We start from the raw sequence: 14,819 nt of genomic DNA, 5'->3' as shown, positions 1-14,819 counted from the left end.
CTCTTTGTCTGCACATCTGAGAACAGAAGCAACAGTGATCAGAGCACAATCCCCAGTATTTGGAGGACAAGGTTCTTTTTGCCCACTTTTGCTCCTGCAACGTATGTGCAAGCTGTGCCAGGAGCACATGCACAGTTGTTTGCTATGGGGCTGGGCGTGGGGGATGGGTAGCTGTTATTGTGCTAAAAGCTGAAATTGACTAAAATTAACTGTAGTTTACTGCTCAAGCCTTCCCCTGGAAGTTTCAAGCCTTCAATAGACTCCAGAGTTCCAAAATAGCTACATCAGAGGACTCTGCCAGTGTAATTTCTGTCTCCGTGGGGATAGAGATTCCTGGTGCTTTCTACTCTGCCATCTTCCCAGAATGTTTGCTAAGAGGTTTAAACTTGTATGAGGTATTGAATTTTATCAAATGCCTTTTCTGCATCGATTGATGATTTTGATATTTCTTTTTTTTATCTATTATGTGATAAACCACATTCTACAATTTTAAACCAACTTTGGATTTCTGAGATAAACCCTACTTGATCAAGTTATCTGTTTTTTTGTTTTTCCTGCTAAAAGCTTTACTGTTTCCATTTGGTCCATCCATGGCTTGGGAGAGGGCTCCAGAGTAGTTAAAAAGCTGCCTCGTGGCTGTAGGGAGAGGCTCAGGCACAAGACCTAGCACCAGGGGGATGCCAGAGGGGCCCCTCAAAGGCTGCTGGACTTCAGAAGCTCCTAGTCATGCTTGAGGGTGAACCTTTTGAAGAAATACTTCCCCAGTCAGCCTGCAGAGGTTAGTCAGGTGGTCGCCCATCTCCTTGATGAGTTTCACCTCCTCATCGAGGAATTCATTGTCCAGGAAGTCACAGAGATGGGGGTCTGCACCGGCAGATCCCAGGGCATGCAGATACAAAAGAGCCTTGTTCACGTTCTTCTCCCGAACCAGGGCAGCTTCGTGGTTTCTAGGGTTTTACCCTACTCATCTTGGGATGGTTTCTGCACATCCTGGAAGAGCGTGTGGCCGCTTGCTGAGCTGGTTTGAATCTTCGAGAGACAACACCCTCACACTTCTCCTCAGCCAATTCGTGGAAGAAGTGGTCCATGCCTCCAAAGCCACATTGTCATGGTTGAAATAGAAGCCCAGGGGCGCCTGGGTGGTGCAGTCGTTAAGCGTCTGCCTCCGGCTCAGGGCGTGATCCCGGCGTTCTGGGATCGAGCCCCACATCAGGCTTCTCCACTAGGAGCCTGCTTCTTCCTCTCCCACTCCCCCTGCTTGTGTTCCCTCTCTCGCTGGCTGTCTCTCTCTGTCAAATAAATAAATGAAATCTTAAAAAAAAAAAAAAAGAAGAAGAAGCCCAGAGAGAGGTAGGTATAGGAGGTCTGCAGGTGCATGTTAACCAGGCAGTTGATGGCAGCCTCTACCTTGTTGGAATAATTCTTACGAATCTGGGAGCTCATGGTTGATTGGTAGTAAGGAGCTAAGCTCAAAATAGGGTGTTGGCTGGTCCTGGAGGCAGAGGGTGGCCAAACAGATGGCTCCAAAGATTGCAACTGGAAAAAAAGGTTGGAGAGTGGTTGGAGGCTGCTAGAAGGGGCATCCCTGGGTCTGTTCTGTCCAAACACTGTTGAAGCAACAGACAGATCTGTAGGACCTTGGTGTGTACTGCCAAGCTATCAGTTTTTAAGTGCTATATTCCGGTTCCTAAAATTTGCATAGGATTTTGAATGTTTGTGAGTGAGCTTATCTTATAAATCCTTTGGGTTTGGTTATCAAGGTTTTACCACCTTCATGAAACAAACCCTTCTTACATGCTCTGGAGAGGTAATGTAATTGCGGAGATCTGTCATCTGATTCTGTCATCCGATCTGTCACCTGACTGCAAAACCATCTGGGCCTGGTGGTTTCTACATAGCAAGATTTTAACTTCTTACTCAATTTCTTTAATTGTTATGAGAAAATTTTGGCCATCAATTTTAAGTATGCTTTTCATATTGAGTGTAACATACATAAAAAACGCCTAGTTCATGTTATAACTTGATTAATTTTTGCGGTAAACACATCCATGTAACCTTCATCCAGATCAGTCCCACCACAGCCACTCATGTGGGTGTTTTGTCAAATGCTTGTCTACACCTATCGAAATGGTTCCGTTTTCTCTTTTATTCTGATATATTGCTGGATTTGATTTGCTAATATTTCCTTTAAGATATTTGTATACTTATTAGAAAATTAAGCTCTAATTTTCCATTTTCAAAATGTCCTTTTCAGGTTTGGGAATCAAGATTGTGGTAGCTTCATGAAACAAGTTGCTGCAGCTATGTATCAGTTTTGCTTTCAATGCAAGGAACTGATCATCAGCTTAGTAGTGGCTTAATAATGTGACATAATTATTTCACATTAGAAGGAATAGTGAAGAAGATGATTCCAGGGCTGACTCGGGAACTCATTGTCATCTATGATTCAGGCTCTTTCCATCTTTCTTCTCTGCCACCCACATCCTGTTAACTTTTTGTTTTCAGCTTCCTTGCCTCATGGGTGCAAGATGGCTGCCAAAGCTCCAGGCTTTGTTTCTCATACTACCTCCCCACATTATCATGTTCAAAGTCAAAGAGCAAGTGGAAAACCTGGGACGTGAGATAGATAGATAGATGATAGATAGATAGATAGATAATCTTGGCCTCTCTTTTCTTTTCATCACAGAGGAAAAATATCTTCCTTTAAAATCCACAGATTTCTCCTAATGTCTTAGTGGCCAGAAGGACTGGGTCATATGCCCATACATGAACCAAGCACTACAAAAAGAATTGGACTCCAAAGTCTACTTGGACCAGTTAGGATTCCCCCCACTCTCCACTGTCAACTGTCCCTGCTCCATATTAGGGTTGGGCCACTGTTGTCTAAACACCAGTGAGATTTGTTGGACATGAAAAGGAGAAATGTCCATTGACTGACTTTATTTGCCACACTTGTGTCCAAGAATTTTAGTAGGTTGGTAACTGTCCATAGGGGAGGACTGGCTCATGTTTCAAGACCCGATTTGTGCCTGTGAACTGGGTTTCTGAAAATGACCTGAGTTCTCAGAAGTGAAGGCACATGAAACTATTTAGTGATGTTCGCAGTATAGAAGTTAGACTTGTCCTGTATAAAAACAAATAACAGAGGACTCTGCCCCTAAGCTGAAGCCAGCTGTCAAACAAGATTTTTTTTTTTAGCATGTCCTACGTGTCTTCATTATGGGTTTTGAACTGAGTTCACAGCTGGTGTTAAATCTTAAAAGGGTTAGCTCTATTTTTCACATATTTGTTAACAAGGCTTAGGTGGGAAGCTGGAGACCACAAGTAACTAGATGTCCATGAATACCTATTAATGCAGAGGTTACAATTTAATCCCAATCCGACAGTCAGAGCTGATGGCCACCTCCCTTGAAGAAAGGCCCCATCCAGAGCTTCCCTCTTTTCACATCTGTGTTGGCTTTTAATGGACCAGGTGACTTGATGAACAGAATCCAAGAAACAGAAAGAGAAAGCTCCAGGGGAAAAACAACCATTGGGTTAGAAGCAATTTCAGGAGCTCTGGCATGGCAGGAAGAGGGCAGTGTTCTGTCCTTCAAGTCTGATGACCCACATTTAATTCTCAGCCCTTTCACATGCAATTTATGTGAGCTTGGGCACCTCTGAGCCTCAATCTCCTCAGCTATGAGATGGAAGCATGACACCAGAGTGCCCATCTCAAGAGAGGCAGGCCACTGAGCCTGCCAAATGTTGCCATGTTCCAAAGATCTGCATGAGCAGCTAGCTGGGAGCTGATGGATCAAGGTCAGGGTGGCCCTGCTCCATAGGTCTCAGATCCTCCAGCAGGCTGGCCTGGAAATGGTCCCATGGCCTTGGCAGCATTACAGGAGGGCAGCTGGAAACACATAAGGCCTCTTGGGACTTGGCTGGGAGCTGGCATATCATCACTTCTGCCTTATCCTATTGGCCACACTAGAGGCAAGGGGCAGGGAAATACCCTCCACCATTTTAGTGGGGGAACTTCAAGTTGCAGGTGAAGTCATGGATGGATCTTCTTGCTACTGGGAGGGAGGTAGTATGATGGATTGGATTGTTCCAATGACAGAAGTGCTAGTCAGCAGAAGAGAGGACTAGTCACCTGTTTATACACAAGTAACGGAGTTCTAGGGGTTCCGTGTTCCAGTGACTCGTCCATTGATCCTCATCACTTCTATTTGGAGATGTTTGACACCAATGGTGGTCACCAATGGAGTTAGGGAGTGGTGCACAGGGGAGACAGTGCAGCTAAGTGCTTGAAGGTGCTGGCTTCAGGTAAGAGGGGCTTAGTTTTGGCAACCAGTCTTTACAGCCTCTATTGTATGACTTCAGGAGTTTCAATTTCCCCAAGGCTCAGTTTTCCCAGTTTGACCTGAGAGGGAGCTGGGTGTGGCATGTGGAAATGGTCCAGTTAATGGTTACAGCCACCGTTGGTTCCATGTGGTCCCTCTGGATAGCTCCAGGGCCAACGGCGGACATGAGCCCCGGTTGCAGCAACAGCGATTCTTCTGCAACCCAACCCAAGTTCATTTGCCCGATGTGCAACAATGCCAATCACTGAGACATCAGGTTTGCAGCGAGGAAAGAGTTTATTTGAGAGGCAGCTAAATGAGGAGACAGGGGGCAAGCTTCTGCTTCCCTGAAGGGGGAGAGAATCCATTTTTTTTATTTTGTTTTTTTGTTTTTTAATGATCATTGGCATTAAGCTTACATTCATATTGATTAAAAGGGCAGGGAAACATGACTATTCATGAGGAAAGATGGAGCATGCACATTGAGCAAACATGTATGTAACAGACATCCCGTATTCCCTTGGGGTGGAGACAGCACCAGAACGAGGCAAAATTCAGCCCCTGATGTCAGGAGGTTATCGCAGGACAAGGGGAAGGGGCTATGGGCGTGCTCTGGGAGCCTGTATGAACTGGATAGGGTCTTGGGCTTGTTATCTTGGATAAGGAATGAGGGTTCTTGCTTGTTCCTAGGCTGGAAACTTGAGGCTAGGCTTCTTCAGACACAGCCAGTGGGCTTGTTAGTGGAGTCCAAAAAGAACAAGAGCTGATTAGGGAGACACAGTTTTCTGAAAAACAAGCCTTAAACTTTTCTATGGGGCAGTTTTACTTCCACATCGGGCTCTGACTGGGTCAGCCTCTGTTGTCCAGAGCTGCATAAGACTATCAGAATAATCTCCTGTTTCTGCTTCCCTCCACTGACAATTCCAATCAAGAGCCCACAATGGAACTTACTGCTTATTATATCAGGTTCAGATTTTTCATTCAGTTTGACCTCTGTGCATAAGCAATGTGGATAATGTCCAGAAGAGAATGTGCATGTAAAGAAATGAGGCCCTTTGCTCTTCAAAAAATTGATACATCATATATAATGCCTTAAGTAGATTGGTAACAATATAATGAAGTTGATAGTTTGCATATGTACTCTGATTTATAATGTTGACCACTTGTATTGAGATCGATGATGAAACAGAGCTGGCAAGGAGTGGGACAGAGAACTTTAGGCTGGCTGCCACCCTTTGCAGCACTTCCTACGGAGAGGTGAGGTTTGCAGCACCCTTTGGGTGCCTGAGCAGTTCCCTTGGTCCCTGTCCTTCCCAGGTCTTTGACTCTGCTGCACAAATTTGGCTTCACACTTGTGCACGTTTTGGTTCTCATGTAAACAAGGCTGTGGGCAGCAAAGGTGGGGATTGTCCATTTTTATATCTGGTTACACAATGTTGGAACCTTTGAGGTTGTGGGTCTCATTATTAACAGGCAGATGTTGATGGCTTCAAAATGCTAAGTGTCCTGCACCAAAGGCCAAGGGCATCAGCCTTCTCCATGTATCAAGTCAGGTGGAGGTTACCATTAAGTTTCGCTCTCCTCTCCTTTCCTTTCCCCTCCCCTCCCCACCTCTCCCTTCCTCCCTTCTCTCTTTTAAAATAGCTTTATTGAGATACAATTATTTTTTAAAATTTGCCATTTTAACCATTTTAAGTGTACAGTTCAGCATTAATCACATTCACAGTTCTACACCATTCCTACAATTCTTTCATCATCCCAAATAGAAATTCTGTTACCACTCAACAGTGATTCTCCTCTCTCCTCCCACAGCCCCTGGCAACTTGTCATCTACTTTCTATCTCTAAAACCTGCCTACTCCAGCCATGATGTATAAGGGGAGTCTATATTAGTCCCTTCGTGTCTGGCTTATTTCACTTAGCATAGTGTTTTTGAAGTACATACATGTTGTAGGGTGGATCAGAACCTTGTTTCTTTTCGTGGAGTAATAATATTACATTGTATGTAATTACCACATTTTGTTCTATTGATGGGTTGTTTCCACTTTTCAGTTATTGTGAATAATGTTGCTGTCAACATGGAGGTACAAATATCTGCTTGAATCCAGGTTTTCAGTTCTTTCCACAAATACTTACAAGTGGAGTTGCTGGATTACATGTAATTCTATTTTGGATTTTTTTTGAGGAACTGCCAGCCTGTTTTTCACAGCAGCTGCACCATCTTACATTCCCATCAGCAGTGCACAAGGGTCCCAGTGTCCCCCTGTTCTTGCTGACGCTTGTTATTTTCTGTTTTTTTAAATTAATTACTTAATACTAACCATCCCAGTGGGTATGAAGTGTTATCTCGTTGTGGTTTTGATTCACATTTCTCTAATGATTAGCAACGTTGAGCATATTTTCATCTTTTCTGTTTATTGACTCTGTATAATTTCTTCGGAGCAAAGTGTTTTCAAGTCCTTTGTTCATTAAAAAAAAAAAAAAATTTTTTTTTCCAGGGTGCCTGAGTGGCTCAGTAGGTTGAGCGTCTGACTTGATTTTGGCTCAGGTCATGATCTCAGAGTCCTGAGATCCAGCCCCAGGAGTCTGCTTGAGATTCTCTTTCTCTTCCTCTCCCTCTGCCCCTCCCCCATTTATGCTCTCTTGTGTGCTCTCTCTCTAAAATGAATAAATAAAATCTGAAAGAAAATTTTTACTTGTTGTGTTGCAGGATTTCTTTATATATTTTGGATGTTAATCTCTTATCAGGTATGTAATTTGCAAATATTTCTCCCATTCTGTGAGTGGCCCTTTAATTTTGCTGATCGTGCCCTTTGATGCACAAATGCTTTTATTTTTGATTAAGTCCAACCTAACTTCTTGTTGTTCTTAGTGTTGCTTGTGTTTTTGATGTCATATCTAAAAAATTGTCATGAAATCCAATGTGATGAAGGTTTCTCCTTATGTTTTCTTCTAAGGGTTTTATAGCTTTTTTGGGTCCTGAATCCGTTTTGAGTTCATTTTTGTAAATTGTGTGAGGTAAGGTTCCCACTTCATTCTCCTCCACATGGATACCGCTGTTCACGTTTGACAGGAAGGAAGTTGTGGGAGTCATATGCTCTGGGGCTTAGTGAATCTTTGTGGAATTTTTCTATTCAGCCTGGGCTGGGCTAGCACCTTGTTTGACTGCCGTTGTGTGGTCATGTGTCATGTGTCAAAAAGTATTCTGAGGTTTTGTCACCCACATGTTTTCTGTCTCAGTCAAGTTACCTTCCAGACTTCAGGGTTCATGGCTGTGGGGTTAAGGTAAAGTCCTAGATACCAACATGCTTGTCCTTAAAAATGTGTTGATGGAGAAACAGAAAGAGCTAATCAGTGGCTTCCAGAGGCTGGGACTGGGGTTGGGTTTCACCCCAAAACGACAGCATGAGGGAGTTTTTTGGGTGATGAGATTATTCTGAATCTTGATTGTCGAGGTGGTTCCCTGACTGTGTACAGTTGCCCAAACTCATAGAACTGTAACCCAAAACAATGACTTTTACTGTATGTTAATACAGAACACGGACTAGAGGGTGAGCAATGCTCTGCCGAGAGGCAGCAGAGCAAAGTATGAGAACAGCCTCTGGAGGCAGACTGTCTGGGTTCAAGTCCGGGCTCCCCCACTTCCCAGCTTTGGCAACCACGGAGTGCCTGGGTCTCCTTTTCTATAAGAGAAGAGTGGTGGTCATTATTGCATGGAGCTGGAATGAGGATTAAATTGATGTGGCCATGCAGACCTCGGGGGACAGGTTGTGTGCCATGTAAGGGATTGTGTCGTCACAGGCATCTTCCCCCGAGGGCGTGTGTGGGTCCGTGGTGGTGGGGGAAGAAGCTGATGGGGCAAAAGCTTCCGGCCTTGTAAAGTAGTCTGTTGTCACTCGGCTTGATCTGTTCGTGTCACACTGTAGTACTACAGCCACGTCTGAGTGGGATGCTCTGTGTCTCCCATGGCATCTTGCACGGCCTGCACGCATGGCCTGAGGAAGCAGCTGGGCTGGGCTGGACTGTCCCTCCTGAGCCCTGGTGGTAGCAGGTGGCCTCGGATGGCTGCAGCCCTGATCCCCCGCTCTTGGGGGCCTCAGCCCCATGGCCCCCAGTTAGGTGGGACTGTTCCTGGATGTCAGTGCTGCTTTCTTTATAGCGTAACCTGTTTTGCTGGTCATTGGTCACAAGGAAGAGAGAACGAAGCAAAGGAGGTGAGAGCAGTCACCTCAACTTGGAAAAGCTTCACTCTGCTTTCTGTTATCCCTGGTGGTGCACCATCCAAGGAAAGAAGATACAGCTGTGGCCTGATAGGAGCTGTTCCTTATGGGTCTTTCTGGTAAAGGGGCAGGAAGCCAGACCCCCCCCCCACTTGTTGGGTGTGACTGCGGTGTTCTTTCCAGTTGCCTCTTCTCAGATTGACCCCCTCCCTGTGGTTGGGCCCAGCCCTCTCTGAGTCCTTCCAGGCATGCTTGCCCCCATCGCCTATATTTCAGGATGCAGGTCCCCACCCTCTGTTGCATCTACCAACGCATTTCCATCTGCTTTCTGTCTCCCAGAAATTGATTGAAATCTCGTGCCTGCTTGCTGATGGTCTGCTTCCAAATTCTTTTTGTGGTAACAGGTTTATTCCCTTTTAAATTTATTTTCTGGCTTGAAAGGGAGGAGACACAAGCATGTGTGGTAAGCCTGGGACCAGAGTAGTCCCCTTTTAGAAGGCAAAACACATGGGAGTCATTACATCCTAGCATGAATGACACTGTTCCGAGTGCCCTTGAAAGGACATTTTGGAGCGTGGAGGGCCAGCTGTGTCTGAACAGGAAGACAGGAGGTGGTGTGAGGGCAATGAGGAGAACACTGGGAACCTGGGAGGTGGGGGTGGTGCCCAGTGCAGGAGCAGCAGATGAGACCTTGGATTACCTTATAAATGAGACCTGGAACTTGCTTCATTCTCTGTGGGACCTTTGGGAGCGGCCCCGCAGTGGGACTGTTGAGACAGTGTTCGGGTGTGTTTTAGGGGAACTTGTGGACAGATATCAAGGCATTTTCTTTTTCTCCTTGCCAGGCCCCCAACTGATACATAAATTGATTCTATGAGATGAAAAATCAAAGATTTAGAACTCTAACAAGCAAAGGTCAGCCAGAAAAATTTTCACCCAAGCCCTTTATTCAAGAAAGCAAAAGGTGGGGCGCCTGGGTGGCTCAGTCGTTAAGCGTCTGCCTTCGGCTCAGGGCGTGGTCCCGGTGTTCTGGGATCGAGCCCCACATCAGGCTCCTCTGCTATGAGCCTGCTTCTTCCTCTCCCACTCCCCCTGACTGTGTTCCCTCTCTCGCTGGCTGTCTCTATCTCTGTCAAATAAATAAATAAAATCTTTAAAAAAAAAAAAAAGAAAGCAAAAGGTAACACAGTTCTCATGCTAGATTCTCACAGTGAGGTCCTTTGCAAAAGCCATGGGCAAACATTCGGGAATCTCAGGGAAGGCTTCTGTGTGGTCCTGGAGCAGGAATGAGGACAGAGCGAGTGAGTAGGGAGGGAGGAGAAAGGTTGTTTGGGTAGTCCCTGGGCTGGGAGGAGTGGTGCCCTCTGCTGGGAGGGGTGGCCAGGTCACCAGGCAGGATGTCCCTTCTTCAGGTCTGAATGACTGGGGCTGGTTACCAACCCCCCAGGGTGTACTACCAGACAAAAGGAGCCAAGGTCATTACCCTGCCCCCTCCCACTGGGCTCCCCAGGCCACACTGTGGCCTAGGCCGAGGCACTCACCTCCAGTAACACAGAGTTGCCCCCTCTTTCAAGAGGAGCTGCCTCTGCCAGACGTCAGACAGCCTTGATGCCCTGCAGGGGGTGAATTTCTCCTAATGGGAATTATAGCTCAATAAAACATCAGAAAAATACTTTAAAAAATCAGCTGTGAGATGTGTGTGGCATGAACTAGGTGTTAGAATCCAGTCCCCGTCTACTGGGAAGACTTCTGCAGGTATAGCCATGAACAAAGGCATGCCCCGCTGCCAGCTGCCTGTGGGCCTCTCTGCAGGAGAGGGTTGGGGGTGTAGCTTCTGCCCATGGCCAAGACAACCTTCTCTCTGGAACCAAGTATGAATCTTGGGACCAATTTGCTCAGCCAAGCCTGCTGGGTGGGGGTGAGGGGAGGATGAGATGGACAGGAAGCAGCGGGAAAGCTCAAGGCCCTGCAAGGGTGGTGATTTTGAAGGCACGGTGGCCCTGCCCTCTAGTAAACGAGGCCTAGCAAAGGCCTGGCCTGGCCAGTGAGATTGGCAGTTCCTCCTTTGTGCAGGGTACTGGGGGACAGTGGGTTGGGCAGAACCAGGAGGTGCAGCGGAGTCGAAGCCTGTGGTCAGAAGAGACTCACTACGGGCAGAGATGAACAAAGCCATTCCAGGGGCTCAGTCTGGCCACAGCGGCTATCTCCTGGGAGAACAGGATTGGTAAGATCTAGGTGGGGCCTTAGCACCCCAGAGTGGCCTGAAGTTGAGGACAGAACTTCTACCCAAAGGAGAGTGGAAATGCTGGGTGGGGACCAGGATGGAGCCTGGGTTGGATTGGCTGTCTCCATGGAGAGGAGGGGAAGGGGGTGCTGCAAATTCGGGGACATGCTCTGCAGTAGTCTATAACACTGGGGTCCCAATGAACCAAGCCTGCTGGTATACACGGCCTTTGTAGTCCCCTGCCCTGTGACTTGCTTCCCTCTGCAGAGGGAATGGTGCTGTGCCAGTTCCAGGCCTAAGCTGCAAGGAGGACTGGCAGCCTCTGCTTCTGTGCTCGGGGAGCCCTGAGACCAGCTGAGGAAGTGAGGTCCAGCTGTCTCAACACCCAGCTGAGCCCAGTTCCCAGCTGGTCTCTCAGCTGAGGGTAGCCACACAAGTGAGCCCCGGTGAGGCCAGCAGGCCTGCCGTATGGGAGTTCACAGTGCCTGGCTAGCTGAGATTTAATAAACACATGCCTCCTTGGATGATTGAGACTAGTTGAAGAGCAAAGGAGTGTCTGGAAAACTGGGCCTCCTTCACAGTTTCTGAAAAACAGTTTTTGAAAACAGCCGGATCCTTGTTGTGGCTCACGCACTCATCCAGGGAGTAGATGCTTGACTTCGGAGAAACACATATCGTTGGAGGTCATGCACTGCGCGGGCTCCCTGTCTGCGTGCCTGTCACGAGCACGGCCTGTTGTATTCACACGACACTCCCTAGGCCACTGTCCTGATTTACAGTTTCACATTCCTTCTTGTTTTTCTTATTCCCTGTTGTATGGATAACATTCACAATAAAGGTGGAGCCAAGTCTGGCTCAGGACCTTTTGCCACTAGAGCGTCTGGTCCCTGGGCCCTCTCCTTTCTCCTACTGTCTGGAGTAATCTTTTCATTTGCAACCTCAGGGTTTGCTGGCCAAACCCAGCACTGCCCAGCTCAGCTTGCAGAATCATGAGCAATTACACCACTGCTTGAAGTCACTGAGTTTTGGGCTGGCTAGAACTGCCCACTCCAGGTCTGCCCCTCTGACTCCTGACTGGCGGGCAGAGGCCGCTCGTCTTCCTTCCTCCTGCTCTGGATGGGACTGGCCCAGGCCCTGGGAAGGGGTGATGGCTCAGGTAGAGAGAATCAGTGAGAGGCCCCCTGGCAGGGCGATTGTGGAGCTACTTGAGCTGAAACAGCATCTCTGGGATGGGGCTGCTGTGCCCACGATGTCCAGGGTGGGTGAGCTCCCACCTGGTGCTAATATGCCACAGGCCAGCTGACCCCTTGAAGATCAGCTGACTTTTATCCCAGACTGGGTTTAATCTACGGAGTCATCTGAAGTCGTCCAAAGTGCGGGGCAAATATTACCTGTCCTAAGGTATGTGTCATCCTGTTCCTCACTGACTCGGCATCAAGCACAGTGTCTGGCTCGGGTACCATTGGCATGGAGGAGTGGGCGAGTGGGGTCGTCTCCAGGGGCTTCAGTGGCTGGATCCCTCTTTAGCTCTTTTCACAGGCCCTGAGCTCTTCTCTCTGACCAGACTGCATGTATTGGGAGGCCAGGACCAGATCTTAAATCATTTCCCACCGCGGGGTCTGGGAACACAGGAGGTCTTACACACAGGAGGTAAGCTTGTTGCATGAACAAAGTGCAGGTGGGAAGAGCAGGTGCTGGGCAGGAAATGGGGAGCCCCGAGTCTCTGCAGGAAACAGGACTGTGGATGCTTCTCCTGGAGGCAGGGACGGCTTGGGTGCAGGCGCGATGGAGCTGCCTTTCTCTCCCTCTGCAGGCACAGACAGTCCCATGTTTGTTTTGTGTCAATAATTCTGAGTTATTTAAAATTTAGCTATTATGACAGAGGGACACTCATAATCTCACCTGTCAATCTCTCTGTCTAGGTTCTCTTCCAAAGATGGAGCAGGGAGGGAAGCTAAGAGGACTGTGTGGACAGATCAGTGATGACCTTGTGCCGGGAGAAGGGCTTTATGGAGTGTGGAGCCCACACTGCAGAGTTCATCCTACTCCAAGTTCACAGCTTTTTGTTATCGGTGGTTCTTGACCTCCACCTGCTCTGCCTCCCCCTCCACTGGCCCCAGCCCCACCTCCCCACACACTTCCACTCTGGTGAAAACTTGTGGGGTGTGAAGGCTGTTTCATGTGTTTCCAATGTGCGCATATGGAAGTGTACTCCCCATCGTTCTTTTCTTACCTGTGCTCTTGACACAGTGTTCCTCGTGCCTACTCATGGGCCTTCCTGTGCATCTGACTTTGCATGTACAGCTGTTTTTAGGTGCATTAAAGACGGTCAGTAAATCCGTCCCCCTGATGATGCCTGACTGATGGTCCTGAAATCTATCACAATGCCTCAAGGAACACCCCTTATGTGTTTCCTCAAGGACACCAGAAGTGGAGTCTGGGACATTGCCCCCTTTCCTCCCACCCCCAGACCTATCACTAAGTATTTCATATTTTTTGATACCTCTGTTGGGTATATTTTCCTGCTTCTTTACATGCTTGGTAATTTTTGGTTGGGTGTCATATGTTGCAAATTTTACCTTGTCGAGTGCTAGATATTTTTGCATTTCTACAAATGATTTTGAGCTTTTCTCTGGATACAGTTATTTAGAAAGAATTTGATCCATTTGGGTTTCACTTTCAAACATTGTTAGGGGAAACAAGAGTGCCCTATTCTCGGGCTAGTGCTCCCCGTGAATGAGGCCAGGTTCTTCTGAGCACTCTGTGAACTATGAGGTTCCCAGAGTGGCTAGTGGGAACATGCACGGCTCCTGGCCCTGCGCGAGCACCTGTGACACCCTCTCAGACTTTTGGGCCCGTCTTTCCTGGCTTTGGGTAGTGTCCCTACACACATTGACCCAGCCCCTCTCACCTGAGGACTGGGGACTCTGCAGATCTCTGATGGCCTCAGCACTGCTCTCTCCTCACTGAGCTTCCTCCTGCGGGCTCCCAGACGTGGCAGCGGAGACACGTTCCCCCGGCACTGAGTTGGTTTTCCTATCTCAGCCACTGTGTCTTTTGCTGCCTGATGCTCAAGTCTGAAAAATAGTTATTTCATATATCTTGTCCTATTTTTTCATTGTTTCAGATATGTGTGTGTGTGTGTGTGTGTGTGTGTGTGAACAGCTTTGATTTTGGAACAATTTTGGATTACGAAGGAATTGCAAAGATAGTTCAGAGAATATCTATACCCCCCACTCGTTACTTCTAATGTTAATCTCTTAAATTACTGTGGTACATTGGTTCAAACTAAGACCATAATGTCCATTCATGCATCACTATTAACTCCAGAAACTGAGTACCCAACTCTCGATTCCTGCCTCTCGGAAACTGTGTGACATATTACATGTGTGATGTTTTAAGCCATTCATGTTGGGGCAAAATCGATACACAGCACAAGATAACCTATACACACACCTAATGCATACTCTCCTCTAAGCCTTTGCACACACTGTTCCCTCCATCTATGCTTCCTGTTCCCTGCTATTCCCATGTGCCTATTCAACCACCATTCAAGGCTCAGCTTCCCTACAAAATGCCCCTTGATTCCCTTGGAAGAATTTTTCCTTTATCTGAACCGTAGAGCCCTCTCTGTGCATACCTTTCAATGACACCCCTTTTTCTCCCCTGTATCACCTTTCTTGTGTGATTTGGCCTCCCCTACTGCTCTGTGGCTCCTGTGCACAGGATCTGGGTCAGCAGCTTGGTGTTTGTGATTCTATGGCTGACTTGCCCCCTGCAGGGTGTCGTTTCATCCTCACTCACATCTGGACGTGCTTCCACATCGGGCCTCCGCAGGCTCGTCCAAGGCTGTACACAGTGTGGGTGCTGTAGGTCGCCTGTGCTGTGGGTGGGAGGGATGCCATTCCACATCTGGAGTCTTTCCAGATACGGGATCGAAGAGCTTTTGCGGCAGAAGACTCTGGGGAGAAACAGATCGAGTGCTTTCTCATTTGCTAGGAAAGTGCCTTGAAGTGTTCTGAGGAAGCCACAAATGTGTCTCCTGGAGCAT

General features: G+C 47.6%; 1 pseudogene; it reads right to left on the bottom strand.

Moving 5' to 3' along the window:
* Nucleotides 1–720: 720 nt before the first annotated feature.
* On the bottom strand, nucleotides 721–1,443 carry LOC113247932 (ferritin light chain-like; annotated as a pseudogene).
* Between the last annotated feature and the right edge of the window lie 13,376 nt (nucleotides 1,444–14,819).

Source organism: Ursus arctos, unplaced genomic scaffold, assembly GCF_023065955.2.
Source record: "Ursus arctos isolate Adak ecotype North America unplaced genomic scaffold, UrsArc2.0 scaffold_16, whole genome shotgun sequence".
In the NCBI taxonomy this organism is placed as follows: Eukaryota; Metazoa; Chordata; class Mammalia; order Carnivora; family Ursidae; genus Ursus; species Ursus arctos.
Note: the sequence above shows the minus strand (reverse complement) of the source record. Positions and strands in the feature narration are given on the sequence as shown.